We start from the raw sequence: 7,896 nt of genomic DNA, 5'->3' as shown, positions 1-7,896 counted from the left end.
CTGGCACCTGGGAGGCAACACACCAACCGCGAGTCTCTATCGGCGCCACAGAATCACCTATCTATCCCCCTAACTATGGAGTCTTCAAGGACAGGGATGGGAAGTTGTGTGTGGAGTCTGAAGAGATAGGCGAGATACTAAATGAATATTTTTCGTCAGTATTCACTCAGGAAAATTATAATGTTGTGGAGGAGAATGCTGAGACCCAGGCTATTAGAATAGATGGCATTGAGGTACGGAGGGAAGAGGTGTTGGCAATTCTGGACAGGCTGAAAATAGATAAGTCCCCGGGGCCTGATGGGATTTATCCTAGGATTCTCTGGGAGGCCAGGGAAGAGATTGCTGGGCCTTTGGCTTTGATTTTTATGTCATCATTGGCTACAGGAATAGTGCCAGAGGACTGGAGGTTAGCAAATGTCTTCCCTTTGTTCAAAAAGGGGAGTAGAGACAACCCAGGCAACTATAGACCGGTGAGCCTCACGTCTGTTGTGGGTAAAGTCTTGGAGGGGTTTATAAGAGACAAGATTTATAATCATCTAGATAGGAATAATATGATCAGGGATAGTCAACATGGCTTTGTGAAGGGTAGGTCATGCCTCACAAACCTTATAGAGTTCTTTGAGAAGGTGACTGAACAGGCAGACGAGGGTAGAGCAGTTGATGTGGTGTATATGGATTTCAGTAAAGCGTTTGATAAGGTTCCCCACGGTAGGCTATTGCAGAAAACACGGAGGCTGGGGATTGAGGGTGATTTAGAGATGTGGATCTGAAATTGGCCAGCTGAAAGAAGACAGAGGGTGGTGGTTGATGGGAAATGTTCAGAATGGAGTTTAGTTACAAGTGGCGTACCAGAAGGATCTGTTCTGGGGCCGTTGCTGTTTGTCATTTTTATCAATGACCTAGAGGAGGGCGCAGAAGGGTGGGTGAGTAAATTTGCAGACGACACTAAAGTCGGTGGTGTTGTCGACAGTGCGTAAAGATGTAGCAGGTTACAGAGGGACATAGATAAGCTGCAGAGCTGGGCTGAGAGGTGGCAAATGGAGTTTAATGTAGAGAAGTGTGAGGTGATTCACTTTGGAAGAAATAACAGGAATGCGGAATATTTGGCTAATGGTAATGTTCTTGGAAGTGTGGATACGCAGAGGGATCTAGGTGTCCATGTACATAAATCCCTGAAAGTTGCCACCCAGGTTGATAGGGTTGTGAAGAAGGCCTATGGAGTGTTGGCCTTTATTGGTAGAGGGATTGGGTTCCGGAGTCATGAGGTCATGTTGCAGCTGTACATAACTCAGGTACGGCCGCATTTGGAGTACTGCGTACAGTTCTGGTCACCGCATTATAGGAAGGACGTGGAAGCTTTGGAGCGGGTGCAGAGGTGATTTACCAGGATGTTGCCTGGTATGGAGGGAAAATCTGATGAGGAAAGGCTGATGGACTTGAGGTTGTTTTCGTTGGAGAGAAGAAGGTTAAGAGGAGACTTAATAGAGGCATACAAAATGATCAGGGGGTTAGATAGGGTGGACAGTGAGAGTCTTCTCCCGCGGATGGAAATGGCTAGCACGAGGGGACATAGCTTTAAACTGAGGGGTAATAGATATAGGACAGAGCTCAGAGGTAGGTTCTTTACGCAAAGAGTGGTGAGGCCGTGGAATGCCCTACCTGCAACAGTAGTGAACTCGCCAACATTGAGGGCATTTAAAAGATTATTGGATAAGCATATGGATGATAATGGCATAGTGTAGGTTAGATGGCTTTGTGTTTCGGTGCAACATCGTGGGCCGAAGGGCCTGTACTGCGCTGTATCGTTCTATGTTCTATGTTCTAATGACTAATACTCTACTCCTCTCCCCCCCCCCCCCTTCCCTTCTGAGCAACAGGAACAGACTCTGTGCCAGAGACCTGCACCCATGGCTTACCCCTAGTAAGCCCCACCCCCCCCAACTGTATCCAAAGAGGTGTACTTGTTACTAAGGGGAACGACCACAGGGGATCCCTGTGTTCACGGCTTCCTCCCAGCCCCTCTCACCGTCACCCATCTCTCTTTATCTATGACCACCTCTGCCTCCCGAATGATGCGAAGTTCATCAAGCTCCAGCTCCAGTTCCCTAACGCAGTTTCTGAGGAGCTGGAGATGGGTGCACTTCCCGCAGGTGAACTCAGCAGGGCCACACTGTGTCCCTCATCTCGAACATCCTGCAGGAGGTACATTGCACTGCCCTCTCTGCCATGCCTTTTATCCACTTGACAATTACAGAGAGAGAAAAGCAAAAGTAATGAAAAGCTTACCTGATTTTCACATTCCCCGACAGCAGCTTTTAACTTGTCCCCGCATTCTCTCCTCACTGAGAGATCCTTCTCGTCGCAGTGGCTGCCCCTGAGTCCAATCACTCCCCGCACCAGGCAATCAGCGTCGCCGTTCTGCCGCCTTCTGCATAACAAACAGTGAACAGAAACGTGTCTTTATTGCCGTCGCCGACCCTCTTAGTTAATAAACTTCTAATTTAACATGCGAAAATGTCACTCTTTAAGTGTTCCTGTGATTATTAACTATGGATTCCTCCACTACTGGATATAAAGAAAATCTGTGCGCCACTCGCCATATTGTCACCCTGTGGAGGGTGGGGAAAATGAGAAAGACCCTCCACTTGGTACTCGGGTTCCTGCTGCTACAGGCGATCACTGCTGAAAATGATGTGAGCTCAAGGGGTATACCGAAAGGTTAGTAAATCTCTCAGTCAATTATCTATTGAAACAGGACGACGAACAAGGACAGACCATTTGCGCCCTCAAGCCTGCATTTGCACAGTAGCACAGTTTAAAGCACTGTTGCTTGACAGCTACAGAGTCTCAGTTGCGTTTCCCGGCTTGGGTCACGGTCTGTGTGGAGTAGGCACGTTCTCCCGGTGTCTGCATGGGTTTCCTCCGGGTGCTCCGGTTTCCTCCCACAAGTCCCGAAAGACGTCTTGTTAGGTACTTTGGACATTCTGAATTCTCCCTCAGTGTGCCTGGACAGGCGCCGGAAAGTTGCGACGAGGGGATTTGCACAGTAACTTCATTTGAAGCCTACTTGTGACAATAAGCGATTTTCCTTTCCTTCCTGTGGACCAATTTCTGGGATTCCCTCCGTCATATTGTTCACTTGTCTGGTGGAGTGATTTTTCCTGGTGGATTATTGTGTTTTTAAGGAATGCAGGTTTGGGACAGAAATGTTTAAAACATTTGAATTGGTAGCCATTGTCAGTCTACCGATACACCGATTGATTTAGTTCCCCAAATAAATGGTGGCATAGAGGCTAGCACTGTTGCTTCACAGCGCATGAGACCCGGGCTCAATTCCCGGCTTGGTCGCTGTCTCTGTGGAGTCTGCGGGTTCTCCCCGTGTCTGCATGGGTTTCCTCCACAAGTCCCGAAAGACGTTCTGTCAGGGAAATGGGACATTGTGAATTTTCCAGCTATGTACCTGTGTCGAATGTGATATAAAATAGTTAGTTTAAATATATTAGTTACAGTAATGTAGATGTGGGCCGGTCTACTTCTAGTGAGTTCACAGACAAAGGATTTCAGAAAGCATGGCAAGGAAGGGGCAGGGGCGTCTGGTAGAGGAGGAGAAAGCGATGCTGGGTGACAAGAGGCCCAGGGTTAAGGAATGAGAAGTGAGCCAATTAGGATGTATGGCCAGGTCAGGAGCGGTATAGGATGACCTGTGGGAATCGATTATGTGAAACGTGATGCCATTTGAATGTATTTGCAGAGATCCCTTTGTCTCGGAACTCATTCGTTTCCAAGGGGGTCCAGGAGACTGGTTCTGTGTTCTGTGTCCCTGAGAAGCGAGTCAGACTTGCAAGTTGGTTAAAAATAAATAATAATATGCCGACAAATCCATCTCGAGTTTTATTGAGGCCAGGCTGACGGGTAAAGAATTCAACATTTGTCACCCGAACAGGACCCGGAGCGTGGCGATTAGGGGTTTTTCACAGTAACCTCATTGCAACGTTAATGTTAGCCTACTTATGGCAATGACGATTATTATTAAGACAGTCCTCAAAGCCAAAATCTTCCAGCAAGATTTTGTCATCTCTGAATTTATTGGATTATGTGACTCAGTGGCATATTTGTTTTTGACAAGCTCCTGGGAGCCAGAGTGTGACGTTATTTTGCCACTATTGAGACGCATTATATGTTAGGCCATGCTGGTTTATACCGTTCTGGGCGGCACATATCTTGGCTGGATCACAAATGGAACACAGTGCACGGTTCCAGTCTGCCTCTGATATGGCGCACCTCACTTCGGGTTCTTTGCACTCTATCCATCTCCCTATTCTTTGGTTATCCCAGGCAAGGAGCCATTTGCTCAATTCTACTGTGCACGTTTCATGATTTAACAACAATCGGAAGAGTATTCATTTTCCAGTGTCCACTTTCCTGAGCTAAAAAGGAACTAGGAGGCTCAAGGTTCGAGAACCGTGTCATGATGGACTTCTTTTTTTTCTGTTTCTCAGCATGTCGAGATAAAATAGGAGTCTGCAGAACTGGCGAATGCCAGGCAGGTGAAGACGAAATGCCAAAGAAATGCTCAGCGACGGAAAGGTGCTGCAAATTTCGTCCACCGGCAGGAGAACCTTTTTTTCTTCCAAAGTGATATCCAGCGCCTGAGGTTCTGACAGACATCAATTTTAATTCCTGGTCATTCTGGCTGTTTAATTTTGATTGTTCAGTGACCCCCCGATCCACAAATTTTGGAATACTCTGAATAAAGATTGCTGTGATGATCACTGCTTTGTGTCCATGTTTCATTTCTCACACCGGTCACTGTGTCAGCATAGTGACAGTTAGGCAGCGTGGTTATGTAATGACAGGTTGTATTGACATCTTGCAGCACCAACACTGTAGATATCACAAGCTCACTGCAGCCAATGTCCCCGTTTCAACAGCAGTAGAGCATAACAAATTAAATGCTCTGTGAGGAGCAGTTGTACCTGGAAGTCCTCATCATGGACACCAAACTGCATGATGTGGTCTGGCACCAGGTAAACCATTTAAATAGAAATCGCCTACTGCTAACACTTACAATCCATCCTCAGCTGGTGAATGTGTAACTTTCTTAGTTAAACGTCATGTACAACCAGAACCAAGTGCAACGAGGGCACAGACTGGAAGCGCAAAAAAGAATACTTACAACAAAAAGACAACATTTCCAACATTATGTACGCAGGTAACATATATCTCAGTACAAAGTCTTACAACGCCAGGTTAAGGTCCAACAGGTTTGTTTCGATGTCACTAGCTTTCGGAGCGCTGCTCCTTTCTCAGGTGAATGAGGAGGTATGTTCCAGAAACATATATATAGACAACGTTGTCTACCTCATACGCTGCAGGAAAGGATGTCCTGAAGCGTGGTACATTGGCGAGACCATGCAGACGCTGCGACAACGAATGAACGGTCATCGCGCGACAATCACCAGGCAGGAATGTTCCCTTCCAGTCGGGGAACACTTCAGCAGTCAAGGGCATTAAGCCTCTGATCTCCGGGTAAGCGTTCTCCAAGGCGGCCTTCAGGACGCGCAACAATGCAGAATCGCCGAGCAGAAACTTACAGCCAAGTTCCGCACACATGAGTGCGGCCTCAACCGGGACCTGGGATTCATGTTGCATTACATTCATCCCCCACCATCTGGCCTGCAAAATCCTACCAACTGTCCTGACTTGACACAATTCACACCTCTTTAACCTGGGGTTACCCCATCTCTGGATCTGTAATGATTTAATCACCTGCTAATGGTCGCATTCCAAGCATTGCCTGGCATCTTTGAATTTGTCTTTCCATATGTTTCTGGAACATACCTCTTCATTCACCTGAGGAAGGAGCAGCGCTCCGAAAGCTAGTGACATCGAAACAAACCTGTTGGACTTTAACCTGGTGTTGTAAGACTTCGTACTGAACATATATCTCAGCAGTAGTAGTTGAATTGAATAATGCCAGATTATTCCACAGAATAAAGAACGATACAGCACAGGCCGGCCAAACCTGTACCGTCCATGCTACCGACCTTTGCCAATACCCTCAGCACTTCCTTGTGCCAGATCCCTCTATACCCATCCTATCCATGTGTTTCTGAAGATGTGTTTTGAATGCTGTTAATGTATCTGCTTCCAAATCCTCCCCTGGCAACCATTCTGGGCACTCACCACCTTCTGCGTAAAATTCCTGCCTCGCCCATCTCCCCGAAACTTTTCCCCACGCATCTGAAACATATGCTCCCTGGTGACTGACCCCCTACACTCTGGGGGGGGGGGGGACTTACCAGGGGTAAGCCATGGGGTACGGGCCTCTGGCACGGAGTCTGTCCCTGTTGCTCAGAAGGGAAGGGGGGAGAGGAGCAGAGCATTAGTAATTGGGGACTCTATAGTCAGGGGCACAGATAGGAGATTTTGTGGGAGCGTGAGAGACTCACGTTTGGTATGTTGCCTCCCAGGTGCAAGGGTACGTGATGTCTCGGATCGTGTTTTCCGGGTCCTTAGGGGGGAGGGGGAGCAGCCCCAAGTCGTGGTCCACATTGGCACCAACGACATAGGTAGGAAAGGGGACAAGGATGTCAGGCAGGCTTTCAGGGAGCTAGGATGGAAGCTCAGAACTAGAACAAACAGAGTTGTTATCACTGGGTTGTTGCCCGTGCCACGTGATAGTGAGATGAGGAATAAGGAGAGAGAGCATTTAAACACGTGGCTACAGGGATGGTGCAGGCGGGAGGGATTCAGATTTTTGGATAACTGGGGCTCTTTCTGGGGAAGGTGGGACCTCTACAGACAGGATGGTCTACGTCTGAACCTGAGGGGCACAAATATCCTGGGGGGGGGAGATTTGTTAGTGCTCTTTGGGGGGGGGGGGGTTTAAACTAATGCAGCAGGGGCATGGGAACCTGGATTGTAGTTTTAGGGTGAGGGAGAATGAGAGTATAGAGGTCAGGAGCACAGATTTGACATCGCAGGAGGGGGCCAGTGTTCAGGTAGGTGGTTTGAAGTGTGTCTACTTCAATGCCAGGAGAAAACGAAACAAGGTATGGGAACAAAGAACAAGAACAAAGAACAAAGAAATGTACAGCACAGGAACAGGCCCTTCGGCCCTCCAAGCCCGTGCCGACCATACTGCCCGACTAAACTACAATCTTCTACACTTCCTGGGTCCGTATCCTTCTATTCCCATCCTATTCATATATTTGTCAAGATGCCCCTTAAATGTCCCTATCGTCCCTGCCTCCACTACCTCCTCCGGTAGTGAGTTCCAGGCACCCACTACCCTCTGCGTAAAAAACTTGCCTCGTACATATACTCTAAACTTTGCCCCTCTCACCTTAAACCTATGCCCCCTAGTAATTGACCCCTCTACCCTGGGGAAAAGCCTCTGACTATCCACTCTGTCTATGCCCCTCATAATTTTGTATACCTCTATCAGGTCGCCCCTCAACCTCCTTCGTTCCAGTGAGAACAAACCGAGTTTATTCAATCGCTCCTCATAGCTTATGCCCTCCATACCAGGCAACATTCTGGTAAATCTCTTCTGCACCCTCTCTAAAGCCTCCACATCCTTCTGGTAGTGTGGCGACCAGAATTGAACACTATACTCCAAGTGTGGCCTAACTAAGGTTCTATACAGCTGCAACATGACTTGCCAATTCTTATACTCAATGCCCCGGCCAATGAAGGCAAGCATGCCGTATGCCTTCTTGACTACCTTCTCCACCTGTGTAGCCCCTTTCAGTGATCTGTGGACCTGTACTCCTAGATCTCTTTGACTTTCAATACTCTTGAGGGTTCTACCATTCACTGTATAACTGGCAGCGTGGGTTGGTACCTGGGACTTCGATGTTGTGGCCATTTCGGAGACATGGATAGAGCAGG

The 7,896-nt window shown here is 47.9% G+C and overlaps 1 long non-coding RNA gene across 1 annotated transcript; it reads left to right on the top strand.

The window, feature by feature from the left end:
* The first annotated feature begins 2,583 nt into the window (after positions 1-2,583).
* On the top strand, positions 2,584-4,772 carry LOC140404543 (uncharacterized). The gene is made up of 2 exons (XR_011938537.1): positions 2,584-2,718; positions 4,500-4,772. It is a non-coding gene; the product is annotated as an uncharacterized lncRNA (long non-coding RNA).
* The last annotated feature ends 3,124 nt before the right edge of the window (positions 4,773-7,896 follow it).

The sequence above is a fragment of the Scyliorhinus torazame genome, chromosome 31, assembly GCF_047496885.1.
Source record: "Scyliorhinus torazame isolate Kashiwa2021f chromosome 31, sScyTor2.1, whole genome shotgun sequence".
Taxonomy (NCBI): Eukaryota; Metazoa; Chordata; class Chondrichthyes; order Carcharhiniformes; family Scyliorhinidae; genus Scyliorhinus; species Scyliorhinus torazame.
The sequence above is the reverse complement of the archived record's forward strand: the minus strand, read 5'-3'. Positions and strand labels throughout refer to the sequence as shown.